This window comes from Lissotriton vulgaris, chromosome 7 (genome assembly GCF_964263255.1).
Source record: "Lissotriton vulgaris chromosome 7, aLisVul1.2, whole genome shotgun sequence".
NCBI classification, from domain to species: Eukaryota; Metazoa; Chordata; class Amphibia; order Caudata; family Salamandridae; genus Lissotriton; species Lissotriton vulgaris.
The window spans coordinates 931,332,455-931,349,900 of NC_141695.1; the positions used below are offsets into that span (position 1 = coordinate 931,332,455).

General features: G+C 51.2%; 1 protein-coding gene across 1 annotated transcript in view; it reads right to left on the bottom strand.

The window, feature by feature from the left end:
* The window catches only part of RELL2 (RELT like 2), a 266,333-nt gene that overhangs the window by 196,010 nt on the left and 52,877 nt on the right, over positions 1–17,446 (bottom strand). The window lies entirely within an intron of this gene.

The window sequence follows — 17,446 nt, forward strand, 5'->3', positions numbered from 1 at the left end:
CCCGTATCCTTTTGGGAACAAGTATTATTTTTCGGCCACAGTCATTTAATAGCCGGACATACAGGAACGGAGAAAACTACACAAAACATCCTCAATAATTTTTTTGGGCCAGGAATATATAAGGACACCTCTATATATTGCAAGGAATGTGGGATATATCAGAAGAAAAACATGACTAAACCACCATCGGTCCCGTTATAGCCATTGCTTATTATTGGTAAACCATTCGAGAGAGTCGGAATGGATCTTATTGGACCCTTGCCCAAGACCAGAAAAGGTTTCCAACACATACTCGTGATAGTCGATTATGCCGCACGGTTTCCCGAGGCTTTTCCTTTAACAACCGCTACGTCTAAACAAGTTGGTGAAAAAATGATTGAGTTATTCAGTCGAGTGGGATTCCCCAAGGAGATCCTAACGGATCAGGGCACGCCGTTTGTGTAGAAATTGATGAAAGAAATTTGCCACAACCTGAATATCCACCAGATTCGTACCTCTGTATACCACCCTCAGACGAACGGTCTGGTGGAGCGTTATAATCGCACTCTGAAAACGACCCTTTGGAAGATGATGGAAGTCAGCGGATCCGACTGGGACCAAATGCTGCCCCTAGCATTGTATACCATAAAGGGTCAGAAACATAGCAGTATGGGAATATCCCCCTTCGAACTCCTATATGGACGGCTTCCATGCTCTCTCCTGGAGATGACCAGAGATGCATGGGAGAATGAGACTCCGGAGGAAACGGCCGCCACACTAGACTATGCCAGAAACCTGAGAGCCAGACTGGGGAAACTTAGAGACTTGGCTTCGACTCAACTGGAGGAGAGTCAGAAACGTCAGAAAACGGCCTAAGATAAAGGGAAAAAATGGAGACAACTTAACGTGAACGACTGGGCCCTGGTTCTTCTTCCCTCCTCCACACAGAAATTTCGAGCTGAATGGGTCCGACCCTATAAAGTGGTTGAAACGATTGGAAGAACAAGCTACAAACTGCAGGTGACCCCGCACAAGCAGCAAACATACCACATCAATTTGCTCAAGAAATGGTTAGGCCCACTGCCTGCAGGGGTACACATGGTATCAGATCCGCAACAACACTCCTCCACTCGTGATCAACTGATCCTGAACGATGAACTTAATGAACAGCAACAAAAAGACCTTCAGGACATTCTGTTGAGACATGATTGCTTATTTTCAAACACGCCAGGTAGGACAACACTGGCAGAACATTGTATAGACACGCCTCCCGGTAAGAGAATGAAGATACGCCCTTATAGAATTCCAGAGGCAAGATGGGCTGCCATCAGAAAGGAAATCACCGACATGTTAGACATGGGGGTTATCCGTCCCTCAAAGAGTGACTGGTCGAGCCCCATTGTCATGGTTCCAAAGCCTGACGGGAGTCGACGCTTTTGCATGGATTTTCGTACCCTCAATGAAATTTCAACATTTGATGCATACCCGATTCCACGGGTAGACGAACTTATTGAGAAACTGGGTGATGCCCAGTACATCACCATGCTGGACCTCACGAAGGGGTATTGGCAAGTGCCCCTGAAAGAGGACGACATGAAGAAAACTGCTTTTTCCACTAAAGATGGGCACTTTGAATTTACAGTACTTCCCTTTGGCCTGCACGGGGCCCCCGCCATGTTTCAGCACCTCATGAATACTGTTTTGAAAGGTTTGACGGACTTCACCTCGGCATATCTTGACGACATTGTCATCTATAGCCCAGATTGGTCCACACATGTATCCCACTTACACACTGTCTTCAAAGTGTTGGAGAACGCCGGATTAGGAATCAATGCAAAAAAATCTAAACTGAGTTATTGAGCCACAGATAGAGAAAATACGGGCCATAGCTGACACCCCATTCCCTACGAACAGAAAGGAAATGAGGGCCTTCCTAGGGTTGGTTGGATACTACCGGCGCTTTATACCACAGTTTGCTCACGTGGCTGCCCCCCTCACTGACTCACTGAAACACCAAGGAGAATCCACGACCCCCATTAAACCCACGACTAGTATGCAGGACGCATTCCATAGATTGAAGTCGATTATCACATCTACCCCCGCCCTTACATCTCCGGACTTCTCCAAACCTTTTATTTTACACACCGACGCCTCAGACTATGGTATTGGCGTGGTACTTTCTCAGATGGAGTCAGACAATCATGTACATCCCATATTATACATAAGGAAAAAACTTTTCCCCCGTGGCATGAAAGTATGCAACAATAGAAAAAGAATGCCTCGCCATTAAATGGGCGGTAGAGAAACTCGCATGCTATCTTGAGGGACACAAATTTGCACTATATACTGACCATGCCCCCCTGTTGTGGATGGCTCGCAACAAATCGAACAATGCCAGGGTTTTGAGGTGGTTTTTGTCCCTACAGCCCTATAAATTCACTATCCATCATCGCAAAGGTTCGGACAATATCGGGCAGATTTCCTATCCCGTCACCCACTCCCCGATCGTGAGTGTCTAAGGGGGGAGGTGTGTAATGGAGTAGCAGTACAGGATAACCCAGTCACTAATCAAGGGACATTGCAGGACGTTTTTCCGCCTTCAACACCCCTCGTCTGCCCTTCACAGAACATCAATGCCAAAGCCAGCACACAGGAGAATGAGGAGATACACTGGCCATTTAACGAGGAGACAGCAGAGGAATGGGCGGGACTGTATGGTGAGGCGGAGACGTTTTATACGAAGGAACGCCAGGACCAGGTGTGCTTGTTCACCCGGAGAGAAGAGGACGTACGGAGAGAACCTGTCGAGGAGCGGAGGACTACCGACGTGGAAGCAGAAAGAGCGGAAGGATCGGAGTGTGGCGAAGCTGCGGCATCAAGAGCGGACGATAAGCCAGGAGGCCAACGTCTTTACGAGTCGCCCAGCCACACATCCAGGGGAGGTGTGTGGCTAACTCAGGTACGCGAAACTATCCGGAACTGGGTGGGACGTAAGGGCGGTTCGCCTAATTAATCTGGATACCTCCTTGTCCCGGTGTACCCTTCCCCGAGCACTACCTTGCACATTTAGTAGTCCGTAGCAAAGAGTGTTACGCAGGTTATTGTGTCCTCACTCCTTTTCCCTTCACATATACATATGTAAAGCACCCATCTCACTAGAGACTATTTCTGTCTGTTTAATCCGAGAGTCAAAATGGACCCAGACGAAAAGCCCCGACAGAGTCCAGAAGGGTTTCGCCGACTCGACCCATCTGAACGTCATCACAGGCGGCCCAGTAGAAGTAGATCTCCACAACGGAATACATCATTAAGGAAAACGTGTACTGATCACCTGTACAGCATAATAAAACCAGTTGAAACTAAGACCCGCCTATTGCCGATTCCTCTTGACCACGTCACAAATGCCTAAGAAAGTTCAGTGGACAGTCAGATATCAAAAGCCATTTGATGACCTGAAGCAGGCCATGTGTACTGCACTAATTCTGCAAAGTCCTAACTACTCCAAAGAATTCATTGTTCAGACAGGTACTTCTGAGTTGGGGTAGGGGATGTGCTATCACAATTGAATGAAGAAGGTCAGGACCAGCGAGTAGCTTTTATTAGCAGAAGGCTGACCCCTAGAGAGAAACGTTGGTCAGCTATTGAGAGGGAGGTCTTTGCTGTAGTTTGGGCCCTGAAGAAGCTGAGGCCACCCTTGTTTGGTACTCACTTCACAGTTCATACAGACCATAAGCCACTCTTTTGGCTAAAACAGATGAAGGGTGAAAATCCCAAACTGCTCAGGTGGTCCATTTCCCTATAGGTGATGGACTATACAGTGGAACATAGACCTAGGACTAAACGTGCCAATGCAGATGGACTCTCCATATATTTCCACTTAGAACATGAAGACTCAACTGGTCAAGGTTAGTTTAATGTCTCTGCGTTTTTTGGGGGGGGGGGGTTGTGTAGGAGAGTAGGGTCTGCTTCCTATGGTTACCCCCACTTTTTGCCGTGTTTCACTGGTTTTTCGACTTCAGTATGGCTGTAGCCCTGCTAATCAGACCCAAAGCCTGGCTCTTCTCTCTCTAAATTGATACCATGTGCTCTAGGTACATACCAGATTGGTTACTGGGTCACCGTTGTGAGCCCCTGTATATGGTACCTTAGGTACCATGGGCATAGGTGCACCCTAGGCCTACCAGGGGCTGCAGCATGTATTGTGTCACCCCTGGTTAGCCTTCCAAACTGACACCACAGGTCTGTACTTACAGCCTGGGTAAGGTGGTGTAATCACTCCTTACTTAGATATAGTATACCTATAACTATCTATCATATATATATATATATATATATATATATATATATATATATATATATATATATACACACATATTAACCTAGAAGTCACTCCTATGGCAGGCCTTGACAATCCTGGAGGCAGAGTGCTTGGTTTTGTGTGAGAGGGTGCCCTAGCATGAGCTGAGCCCCTCTGCAACTTTTGGAACCATCTCCTCATAGCTGTTCTATGGTATAGCCAAACCATATACTCTTTGAGTGCATTATAATCCTCGCGGTTAATGCTAACCTTGGTTTGTCTTTATCAAAACATGTCGTTTAAGGTGTCAAACACTTTGGAATACTACCCCCAACCAGTTCTGGCGGCATGGGTAGCATTCCACCCTTCTAGAGGGAGAAGCCATGTAGTTACTGGTAAACCTGGTTAAAGTTAAACAGAGCACCAGCATCACAAAATGGAAACTGCTGCCGCAGACACGAGTCTGCCCTCCTGCTGCTGGACGAAACTCCGGCAGCGGAGGCCTGGACAATAGGTTTCCTGTCGAGGGAGGTGCCAGCACCCCCCCAGGCAGGCTTTAGTGTATTGGGGCAGGGTGGGTTGCATTCAGTGAATGCTTTTCGGACACTGCCTGGGCACACAAGGTGCTCCATGCATTTCCCAGTTCAAACCAGTGTCTGGGGCACTCAGCCTTAGCTCTGGCGCAAAACTGGACAGAGGGGAAGGGGTGTAACCACCCCCTCCCCAGGTCCACCCACAGAAGGGACCCCTAAACTTGCTATAAGTATAGAACCGCAGTCCCTAGGACTTTAAATTACCCTGGACGAAACTCTGATACATAATTCCTGGACCTTCGACATTCCATATCGACTGAAAGATGGAAGAAATCTCCCTTGTGGTCAAGGAGTGACCACCCTGTCCAAACAGGCACCAACAGCATCTTTGCCGGTCTGCATTTTCGATGGTCCCGCTGGATCCCGAAGAATCTGCGACACAGGACACAGACTTTCAGACATCTCTGAAGCTGACCTGCGATCCCAGCAAAGCTGAGACCTGTAGTGGACACGAGAGACGTGGGACCAGAACTCCTGGACATCCTGCATTTTTGATACTGCACCTACTTCCTGAGGTATCCTGAATTTGTGCATTGGGGTATTTGAAGCCCCTGTCCCTGAGCAACTTTTGCACCAAAGCTCAGAGGCCTACACTCCACGAGTGTCCCGTGGGCCCGCTTTGTGCATTTTCCCTCGAGGTCTCTTTGCGTTTCTTAGTCCGTTGGCTAGTGAGCCCCCACGAAGGGCCATCTTTGATTTCTTGAGCTTTCCTTTTTGCTCCAGACTTGTTCCCACTCCTCTCTAAAGGAGGAGTTCCTCAGACCTTGCTGGTCTGCATCGAAGCCCATCTTGACATCCTGCATGGATTGCGTTTGCCAAGGCTTTTTGGGTCCAATCCAGATTCCGACACCGCAGTCAACTAGATCCTCTGTGGTATAGCTAGAATCCAGCTCCTGGTTGTCATTGACGCCTCCTGGTCTTCGTGGCTGAAGAAACTAGTTTCACCTTTTCACCTGAAATCACCCGACATCGGCTGGCATCTTCCTATCGCCATCCTGGTCACTGGCTAGTGACCCAGACTCTGTCTCCACTGCTTTCAGGTTCATCACATCTCCGATCCACCCTTGGATCCACTCGGACACTTTTCCTCTGGTCGCCTGCAGCATTTCTTCGCAGCTCTCCTTTGGAATCGACGACGAAACCCGACACCAAAAGACACCTATGCACCCAGCTTTTCTGGGTGAGGTAACACGAGTACTCTGGTGCCCCCATGGGTCTTGACTCTTGAAGTGTCTAAAAGGGTTCCATCTTAGTTCACCTAGAAGTGCCCTTAATCTTTAAAATTGTAACTTGTTTGTTTCCCATAGAAAGTCAATGGTGATCCGCGGCTGTGTTTAGACACTGCACGTGTCCCCAGTGAGCCTCCTGCATCCTAACCTTTAGTAATGTTTTGGTAGCCCTAGCGGTTCTACAGGCCCTAGGACTGCTTTCTAACTCTCACGTGGTTCTTATACCACTATTTTAGATTACGGTTTGTGAGGCCCCTAGGGCATAACGTATACTGTTTAACTTATCGTATGCTAATTAAGTTCCTTGTATTTTACTTTTACCTCTGACCTCATAAAGAGTTCAGAGGGGTTGTGTTTAGAATAAATACATATATATTTAATATATACCTTGTGTGGTGTGTTTTCATTTGATCATTCAAGAGTTTATAATTTTTAAAACAACTAGCTTAACTCGCCTCTAAGTCTTAGCCTGAAGGCTGCTCTCCACAACTACCACTAGGATAGCTTTCTATAAGGTTGACTTTATAACCTACCATCATTTAGGGTCGTTTGGACTGGTGCAAGGTGCCCACTAGAATTGTGGACATCATATACCAGGCCAACTTCTCACAATTATTAACTACAACTACTGATTTGTTTGTGAGACAACACAAACAATGCTTTGCTCCTGAAGTGCCAGACACTCTTTTTGAGGTTTGAGACTACATTTCACATGACTCCCTTTCTACCGACATTCGGGCGTCACTTCCGTTTAGTTGAGTTCAAAGGGCAGTGCCTCCCGGCGTTCCGTCCCTACCAGCCCTTCTAAAAGTTGGTGGTTGAGAGGAACCCGATAAGACGCCTGCCTGCTTTTTTATCTTGCTAATATTTCTAGATGTAACAATGAAAACCAAGGCTTTCGATGTGTAACTCGTGTGCTGGTTTGTCCGTAAAGCGGACGATGTTTCATTGACAGAATTAGATGTAACATAGCGTATTGAGATCCGCACACCGCATTTGTCACAATGTTGAGCAAGCCGATTGTCCTGCAGTTTAGGGTTTCTTTCTTCTTCCCTTTCAACACGTGCTAATAGTGCCATATGATGTTTCTTTACTTCTTTTTCTTTATTTGGACAACTTATACCTTGTATTCCTATTTGTATGCATAGTTAATTTTGATAGACAATACTCAAGAGCTTTATTGAGATATGAAATGCCAATGACAATCCAATAAATAAATAAATAAAAAGAAGACTGCCTATGCTTTAGATAGTTGTGAAGCCACTAAGAGAGTGTGTGTGTGTACACGGTGAATAAAACATGGATGATATTGACATAGTTAACCTTACCGTCATGTTTATATGCCGTTACAGCCCCGATTTGCCTTGAAGGGACTGCTGAAGGTGGGATATATGTTATTGTACTTATGCACACTGTGGACCCAACTAAATGTCAGTACCACAGGATAACTACTATCATTTTGGGAGTATAATTCACACATTATTTCGAGCAGAGTGACTCCTAATTTTTGTCCTGACGAATGCCATGCACCAGCTGGGCAGATTAAGGCAGTAACATGTTGACCACAATATAAAATTGGTGAAAATCCATGCCCCTGTTTCACTTTACTTGGTTTTAATCCTACCCATTGGGGTGTCCCAGAATAAAGTTTATTCTACCCACCAAGAGGTGTTTTAACTTACAATCACTATATAATCTTTTGTATGCACACTGCCCCTCCCTCCCTAATAAACTTCTATAAAGGGATGACTAAAAACTAAACCCTCCTGCCCCTCACCCTAGGGTGAGTTGTAGCCCACACTGGGTACCTTGCAGTCCCAGCGTGAATAGGGGACCCAATGATGAAGCATGTCACCCTAGGGTGAGTGGGGGTTCTCATCTTTAAAAAGTAATGCTTCTGCACCAGATTTTTGTTCCAGTTTTTGATCCTTATTACCTGCCCCATACCTTTTGTGAGAGAGATAAATATTGGGCCCTCACACCAATTCTCCAGATCACTTCTGAACCTGTGCAAGACTCAGAAGGACTGCCAGACTGCAAAGACTGTCCTGACGTCTGAGGAAGGAAGAGTGAACCTGCTTCTTATCCCCATAACAACCACATTGACACCAAGAGGTAGCTGAATGGCCTTCGGTTCTGAGCTACAGAGACATGACCAGCTCCAGAGACCTGTCCTGCATGTGCCCAGTTGTGCAGACTCAACTGACCTGCCAGTGCCATGCTACTGGGCTCAGCTGGAAAGAGTCCTGATTCCCAAGTGTCCTGGACCCTTGGCTATCTCCAGAGTTTACTCCTCCTGGCCCAACTGTGGGATCCCTCAGACCTGAAGCAGCACAATGCAATTCAATACATGGCGATGCAGGAACTCGCATTGCAGTACCTCGCAGTTCCAGACCAGCTGCCTCATTGTCACGGACACAGCGCGATGCATCTCGATGCAGAAACTCCCAGCACAGCACCTCACACCTCCTAAGCTACTACCTCATTTGAACCAGCGCAGTGAGATCCAACTCAACAGAGCACTCGCAACTCCTTATCAGCGGCCTCATCGGAACTGAAGCAACTCAATGCAGTTCGATGCAGGCCCTCACACCTCAGTTCAAGCAAAACCAGGTATACTTTCCAGAGGCCAAACTCGGTCCTGTACCAGGCCCATGCTCTCTTGGAGTTAGCTTGAACTTGTGGGTTTGTCCTGGTCTGGCATGACTAGATAACCGCAGTTGGCGCTTTGTGCTTCTTGGTGCTATTTTCACTTAAGACTGTGAAACTGCATATCTCCAGACGAGGATGTTAAATATCCCAGGAAACAGGAAGAGTTAATCAACAGCAATGTAGTCATAACAATGGAATAAATCATAACACATCAGATTGTCTGTGCTCTGCGAAATCTCTGGGGAGAATAAGTGTGAAGGTGCAGGGAGGGGTAAAGGAGTGATTAACAGAGATGGAATCCATCCGGTCTAATATGGTATTTCACTTAGAAATGTAGCATAACCAAAACACACTAACAAATCCATTACTACACATTGTAGAAAATGTGTTTCAATTGAACATATATAAATTCAGCCTAAAGAACAATCTACTTACCTTTGGTAATGATATATGTGTAAGAGACATAGATAAGTTATAGATTCCTCACCTTGTGAAATAACCCGGGCGTCAGACTGGATCCGGAAAAAAAAATTGTCAGCAGTACCCTTACACGTCGAAAGGTGGTGTCGGTCATCTCCACATTCGTTTTTGGAGTTGTGGTTGGAGGGATGACGTCGCGACAGCTACTTAGATGTTGCCCTCGTATGCTGACGTCAGTTCTTTTACATGACATTCCACGAAAGAAGTGCGGAGCAAGGCAAGACACTGGCCACTGGTGCACAAAATTCGGGCCCTGAAGAACAAGTTACTTACCTTTGGTAACGATATATCTGTAAGAAACATTAGTTAGTATTAGATTCCTTACCTTAGAATATCCCCAGGCGTCAGTCTGGATCTGGAAACTTTTGCGTAGCAGTACCCCTGCGCGTCGGTAGGCGTCGTCTGCAGGCGTCCCCTGCGGCTCCGCGTCCGTCGTTGGCGTCGTGCGCCGTGATGACGTCGCTGGAGTATATAGACGCCGCCTCCGCGCGCTGACGTCAGTTCTTTGCACACAGCTTTTCCGCGCCAGAACACGCAGAGCCATGTGAGAACCAACACTGGTGCCATTTGAAACTAGGGGCCTGAAAGGGATGTCCTTAACCCTAGGTATCAGTTCGCAGAACGGGGAGGATGGGTGGGTCGGTAAGGAATCTAATACTAACTAATGTTTCTTACAGATATATCGTTACCGAAGGTAAGTAACTTGTTCATCTGAAAGAAACACGTTAGTATTAGATTCCTTACCTTAGAATAGATACCCCAGCAATACCAACCCCGCTGGTGGGTCTGCGAACCAATACATTCCTACACCAGAAAGTCCTGGAGGACAGAACGGCCAAAGAAGCCATCCCTCCGGACTTGACTGTCCAGGCAGTAGTGCCTCGCAAAGGTGTGCAGTGAGGCCCACGTAGCTGCCTGGCAAATGTCCTGCAAGGGGACTCCCCGGCCCAGGGCAGTAGTAGCCGCCGTGGCCCGAGTGGAATGGGCCCTCAGCCCAACAGGAGGCTCCTTCCGAGCCAAAGAGTAGCACACTTTGATGCACAGAACGACCCACCGAGAGATGGTCCGTTTATGTACCGCCCGTCCCTTCTTCGCACCCACGTAGCCAACAAACAGTTGGTCATCCACCCGGAACTGGCGTGTGCGATCCATATAAAATGAAAGCGCACGTTTTGGGTCCAGACGATGGAGCCGCTCTTCATCCTTTGAAGGATGCGGAGGCGGGAAGAAGGAAGGAAGGGTGATGGACTGCCCGATGTGAAAAGCAGAGACAACTTTGGGCAGGAAAGAAGGCCTAGTTCTCAGAACCACCTTATCTGGATGAATGGACATGAAAGGAGGTATGACAGAAAGAGCCTGGAGCTCACTCACCCTCCTGGCAGAGGTGATGGCAACCAGGAAGGCCGTCTTTAAAGTCAGGAGACGGAGAGGACAAGAATGAAGCGGCTCAAAGGGAGCACACATCAAGAATGTTAGAACCAGGTTCAAGTCCCACTGAGGCATCACAAACGGAACAGGTGGATACATGTGTGTGATGCCCTTCAAGAATCTCGTTACAATGGGGGACTTGAACAAAGAAGGTTGATCAAGCAGCCTCAGAAAGGCCGAAAGGGCAGAAAGGTAGCCCTTGATAGTGCCCAGAGCAGAGCCCTGCTGGGCAAGAGAAAGAAGGAAGAGAAGAACCTCAGAGAGAGGATCCACAGCCTTTGCTGTGCACCATGCCACAAACTTGTTCCACCGACAGGCGTATACCGATTTCGTGGAGGAACGCCTGGCTGCCAGAATCACATCACAAACTTCAGGAGGCAAGTCAAATGGCCTCAACTGCCGCCGCTCAATCTCCACGCATGGAGGTGGAGGCTGGACAGGTTCGGGTGGAGGACCGTCCCCTGTTGCTGCGACAGAAGGTCCTCCTGAAGGGGCAGGCGGATCGGGGGACCGACTGACATGCTGAGTAGCTCGGGATACCAGTACCTTCGAGCACAGTCCGGAGCCACAAGGATGACTTGGGCCCGGTCGCGCCTGATCTTCTTCAGCACTCTGGGCAGAAGTGGTATAGGCGGAATGGCGTATAACAGACCGCAACTCCACTTGCGCCGAAAGGCGTCGCCGTGCGAGTGCCGTCTTGGAAACTCCAACGTGCAGAACTGATGACATTGCGCGTTCTCTTCTGTGGCAAATAGATCTAACCAAGGCTCTCCCCATTGCCGAAAGAGGCCTTGCGCCACGTCCGAGTTCAGACGCCATTTGTGATCCATCGAGCACCGACGGCTGAGTTCGTCCGCCCTGGCGTTCAGAGAACCTGCCAGGTGTTGAACCGTCAGAGTCACGCCCTGACGTTCCAGCCATTGCCAGAGGCGCAGAGCCTCCTGGCAAAGGGTCCACGACCCCACCCCGCCCTGTTTGTTGCAGTACCACATGGCGGTGGTGTTGTCCATGAACACCTGCACTACACTCCCATTGACAAAGGGGAGGAACGCTTTCAGTGCTAAACGAATCGCCCGCAGCTCCAGCAGGTTTATATGGAGCCGGGACTCCGCCGGAGACCAGATGCCTCTGATCTCTGCCTCCCCCAAGTGGCCTCCCCAGCCCTGGAGGGACGCGTCCGTCACAACAACATGCTCCGGTTGGGGAAGGGAGAGGGATCTGCCTCTGACCCAATCGCGGTCCGTAAGCCACCACTGCAGTTGTCTTGCAGTGCCCTCTGAGATCAAGACATGGTCGGACAGGTTGCCCTGATGCTGGGCCCACTGAAACTTCAGGTCCCACTGCAGAGTCCGCATCCGCCACCGGGCGTGATGCACCAGAAGGATGCAGGAAGCCATCAGCCCCAGCAGCCGCAGCGTCAACCTGACCGAAACCCGGGATAACGGCTGAAAGATGGGAATCAAAGCCTGTATATCCTGGACTCGCCGTTCCGGAGGATAGACCCGAAACTGCGCCGAGTCGAGAACCGCTCCGATGAAAAGGAGCTTTTGAGAGGGACACAGGTGTGATTTCGGCACATTGATGGAGAACCCCAGCTCGTGCAGGAGGTCTGCCGTCATCTGAAGGTGGAGGACGACTGTCTGGGGCGAGCCCGCCTTCAACAACGAGTCGTCTAGATAGGGGAAGACTGAAACCCCCAATCTGCGCAGATGAGCTGCGACCACCGCCATCACCTTGGTGAACACCCGTGGGGCGCTGGTAAGGCTGAAGGGGAGCACGATAAACTGAAAATGCTCGAGGCCTACCGTGAACCGCAGGTAAAGCCGGTGGGCCGGCAGGACGGGGATGTGAAAATACGCATCCTGCAAGTCCAACGCTACCATCCAGTCTTGCGGGTCTAGAGCAGCCAAGACCTGAGCTAAAGTCAACATCTTGAACTTCTCCTTCCGGAGGAAGCCGTTGACGTTCCTTAGATCTAAGATCGGACGTAGGCCCCCTTTGTCCTTCTTGGGTACCAGAAAGTAGTGGGAATAGCAACCACGTCCTACTTCTGGCCCAGGAACGCGTTCGATGGCCCCCTTGGCCAAGAGGGCCTAACTTCCTCCCTCAGAAGTGCCAAGTGGTCCCCCGACACACGGTGGTTCTGCGGTGGCATGGCTGGAGGAGTTGTCTCGAAGGGGAGGGAGTAGCCCCTTCGGACGAGCTGCAGCACCCACCTGTCCGATGTTATTGTGCGCCAGTGGGAGAGGTGATGGCGAACCCTGCCTCCCACTGGTGTCACATGGGCCTGAAAGCTCGGACTAGGAGGATTTAGTGGCAGATGCTGCGGGGGGAGGTGTGGCCTGACCTCGCTGCTGTCCCCGACCGCCACCACAGCGGTTTCCACGGCCGCCACCACGTTGGTAAGTCTGTTGCGGCGCGTGGCTGGCAGCACGTGTGGGACCGCCCCTTCCTTGGCCACGAAAGGAGCGAAACGAACCCGTTTGCTGGCGCTGGGTCGAGAGACCTAAGGACTTGGCCATGACCCTGGAGTCCTTGAAGCGCTCCAGCGCGTGGTCCGCTTTGTCGCCAAACAGGCGACTGCCTTCAAACGGCATGTCCATCAATGCATTCTGGACATCAGCCGAGAAGTTGGCGGATCTCAGCCAGGCGTGGCGACGAATCGCCACCGTCGTGGACATCGCTCTGCCCAGCGAGTCGGTCGTATCAAGACCACACCTGATGGAATATCTTGCTGCGTCTCGGCCTTCAATCATAGCCTTGCCGAGCTTAGCCCGTACCTCCGGGGGGCATTCAGGCAGCAGGTCCGCGACCGTGTCCCACAGAGAGTGGGTGTAACGGCCCAAGAGGCACGCGGTGTTGCAAGACCGCAGTCCCAGACTCAGGGACGAGAAGACCTTTTGCCATACTGGTCGGAACCTCTTTGATTCCCTGTCGGGCGGGGCCGACGGGAATGCGGTCTGGGAGGTGGAGGCCTGGATCACCAGACTCTCAGGGGTGGGGTGGGTGGACAGAAACTTGGGGTCGTCCGCACACGGATCGTGGCGTCTGGCCACGTTCCTATCAACAGGCGAACCTGAAGCGGGCCTGGACCACGTGCCCAAAAGAACGTCCGTTAAGGCCTCGTTAAACGGCAGCAGTGGCTCCTGTGGGCATGACTGCGGTTTGAGGACCTCGGTGAGGATGTTAGTCCTCACGGCCGCGACGGGGAGCTCAAGGTGTAAGGCCTTGGCAGCCCTCATCAACACCACTGAATAGGCAGCCCCCTCCTCCGTAGCCACGGTAGGAGGCGAGACAAAGCCAGGGTTGGGGGAGTCATCCAGACCACTGGCGTCACCCAAGTTACCTGTCCAGTCCATGTCATACTGACACTCGCGTGTCATAGGGTCCTCAGACCCCTCCCACCCTCTCCGTATTCTACATCCTCACAATACTCTGAGTCAACAATGTAGACCGGCTCCTCGGGGTTCACAGGCCCCATCGGCGTCTAGCCCATCGTCGATCGACGCCGGTCCGACTCCGCGTCCGGATTCGGAGAGGGAATGGGGACGGCGCCGGCCGGAGCCGGAGCACCGGCGCCGGCCGGAGCTGGCGCCGGCGGCAGGGGTTGCCCCGATGGAATCGGCGCCGGAGAGGCCGGTTGACCAGCCGGCGTCGACCCCGAGGGCCCCGGCGGCGCCGGGATCAGAGCCGTCGGCGGTGCCGGGGCCGGAGCACCCGACGGCGTCGAGGCAGGGTCACCCGAGCCGCTAGGGCCCCCAGACGGGTTCACAGGACCCGAAGGCGCCGCGGAACCCGCCGGAGGAGAAAGAGCCCTCATGGCCACGAGGAACGCCTCTATCTCCTCGGGGGACGCGCCTTGCCCAGGGACCGCAGGGTATGGAGCAGGCCGCGTCGGCGACTCACGCGGAGCCGCAGGGGTGGGGCCACCCGAACCCCCGGCCGCCTCGTGCGAGCGTCGGGGGGAGTCGGGGGTACGATGACGAGGCCCCGACTTTTTGTGCTTCCTACCTGAGGAACCAGAAGAATGGTGACGACTCCCGGAGAGCCCTTGACGGCTCCGCGACCGCTCCCTCGATCGCTCCCTTGACCTCCGGCCGGACCGGGACCGCTCTCGACGCGGGGCCGACACCCGGAGCTCGAGCAGCTTGCGGGACCGCTCCCGCCTAGCTTTATTAGTCAAGGCCCGGCAGTCGACGCAGGCGTCCACGTCGTGGTCGGGGCCCAGGCACCGGAGGCAGAGTCGGTGATGATCCGTGACCGACATCGTCTGGTCACAGTCGTCACAGTTCTTAAAACCGGGCATCCTACCGGCACCATAGAAGATTCAGAGATCAAAAAAGATCAAAAAACTTGGTCAAAGACTGGAGTACTGCTCTTCGGATCTGCGCTAACTGGCGCGGAAAAAAGAAGAACTGACGTCAGCGCGCGGAGGCGGCGTCTATATACTCCAGCGACGTCATCACGGCTCACGACGCCAACGACGGACGCGGAGCCGCAGGGGACGCCTGCAGACGACGCCTACCGACGCGCAGGGGTACTGCTACGCAAAAGTTTCCGGATCCAGACTGACGCCTGGGGATATTCTAAGGTAAGGAATCTAATACTAAAGTGTTTCTTTCAGATAAGGATTCCCTGACCATAGAAGTCAGTTTGCAGAATGGGGAGGTTGAGTTGGGCGGTAAGGAATCTATGACTAATCTCTTACAGATATATTGTTACTGACGGTAAGTAACTTGTTCATCTGAAAGAGAAAATTAGTTATAGATTCCTTACCTTGTGAATAGATACCCCAGCAATACCAACCCCAGAGGTGGGTCTGCGAACCAAATTCACACCAGAAAGTCCTGGAGAAATGAACGGCCAATGAAGCCATCTTTCCGGACTTGGCTGTCCAGGCTGTAGTGTTTTGTGAACGTGTACAGAGATGCCCATGTATCTGCCTGACGGACGTCATTGAGGGGGACACTCCATCCCAAAGCAGTGGTAGCTGCCATCGCCCTGGTGGAATGGGCGCACAATCCCACTGGAGGCTCCTTCCTCACCAAAGAGTAGCAAGCTTTGATGCACAAAACGACCCACCTGGACATGGTCCATTTGTGCACGGCCCAACCTTTTTTGGTGCCCACGTAGCCAACAAAGAGCTGGTCATCCACCCGGAATTGTTTGATGCGATACAAATAAAAGGAATGTGCATGTTTTGGATCCAGACAATGGAGCCTCTCTTCCTCCTTAGAAGGATGCGGAGGCACAAAAAAGGTGGGCAAAGTGATGGTTTGACCAATGCGGAAAGAAGTAACCACCTTGGGAAGAAAAGAAGTTCTGGTTCTGAGGACGAACCTGTCCGTATGAACAGTCAGAAAATTGATACTTTGAAGAAAGAGCTTGGAGCTCACTCAGCCTGCGAGCAGAGGTGATGGCAACCAGAAAGGCAATCTTTAAAATAAGAAGTCTGAGAGGAAAGATATAAAGTTGCTCGAAGGGAGTGAACATAAGGTCAGTAAGAACCAAGTTCAAGTCCCACTGAGGCATTACAAAGGGACCAGGATGAAACAGATGAGTAATGCCCTTAAGGACGTGATTTACAATAGGGGACTTGAAAAGAGAAGGCTGATCAGGAAGCTTAAGAAGGGCTGAAATGACTGAGAAATAGCCCTTAAGAGTGCCTAGCCCATAGCAGAGCCCTGCTGGGCCAAAGAAAGGAGGAACAAGAGAACCTCAGGAAGAGGGCCAGAGAGGGGATCCACAACCTTTGCTGTACACCATGCCACAAATTTGTTCCATCTGCAGCCGTATACCGTCTTAATGGAGGGACGCCTGGCTGCCAAGATAACATCACAGACTTCGGGAGGAAGGTCGAAGGCTGTCAATTGTCACTGCTCAATCTCCATGCAAGGAGGTGGAGACTGGACAGGTTCAGGTGGAGGACCGTTCCCCACTGCTGGAACAGAAGATCCTCCTGAAGAGGAAGTCGAGTCGGAGGATCCATGGCCATGTGTAACAGCCCAGGATACCAGACTCTTCATGCCCAATCCGGAGCCACAAGGATGACTTGGGCCTGGTCCCGCCTGATCTTCTTCAGCATTCTGAGCAGAAGTGGTATAGGTGGAAAGGCGTATAGAAGACCGCAACTCCGCTTGCGACAAAAAGTGGTTACTAGTGAGTGCCGCCTTGGAAATTCCAATGCGCAGAATTGCTGACATTCTCTTTGGTGGCGAATAGATGTAAACAAGGCTCACCCCACTGCTGAAAGAGACCTTGCGCCACCTCCGAGTGAAGACGCCATTCGTGATTCATCATGCATCTGTGGCTGAGTTTGTCCGCCCTGGTGCTCAGTGAACCTGCCAGGTGTTGAACCACCAGGGATGCCCCTGATGTTCCAGCCATGTCCAGAGACTAAAAGCCTCTTGACATAGGGTACACAACCCCACCCCACCCTGTTTGTTGCAGTAACACATGGCTGTGTTGTTGTCCGTGAACACCTGCACTACTCTTCCCTGGACAGAGGGAAGGAATGCTTTCTGTGCAAGACGGATTGCCCGAAGCTCCAGAAGGTTGATGTGGAGCCCAGACTCCACCAGAGACCAGACGCCTCTGATCTCCGCATTTCCCATGTAGCCACCCCACCCAGGAAGTGATGCATCCGTCACCACTGTGTACTCCAGTTGGGGAAGGGAGAGGGATCTGCAGTTGACCCAATCCTGGTTTGTTAGCCACCACTGCAATTGGATGTGCAGTGCCCTCCGAGATGTGAACGCATGGACAGATTCCCCGGATGCTGTGCCTAC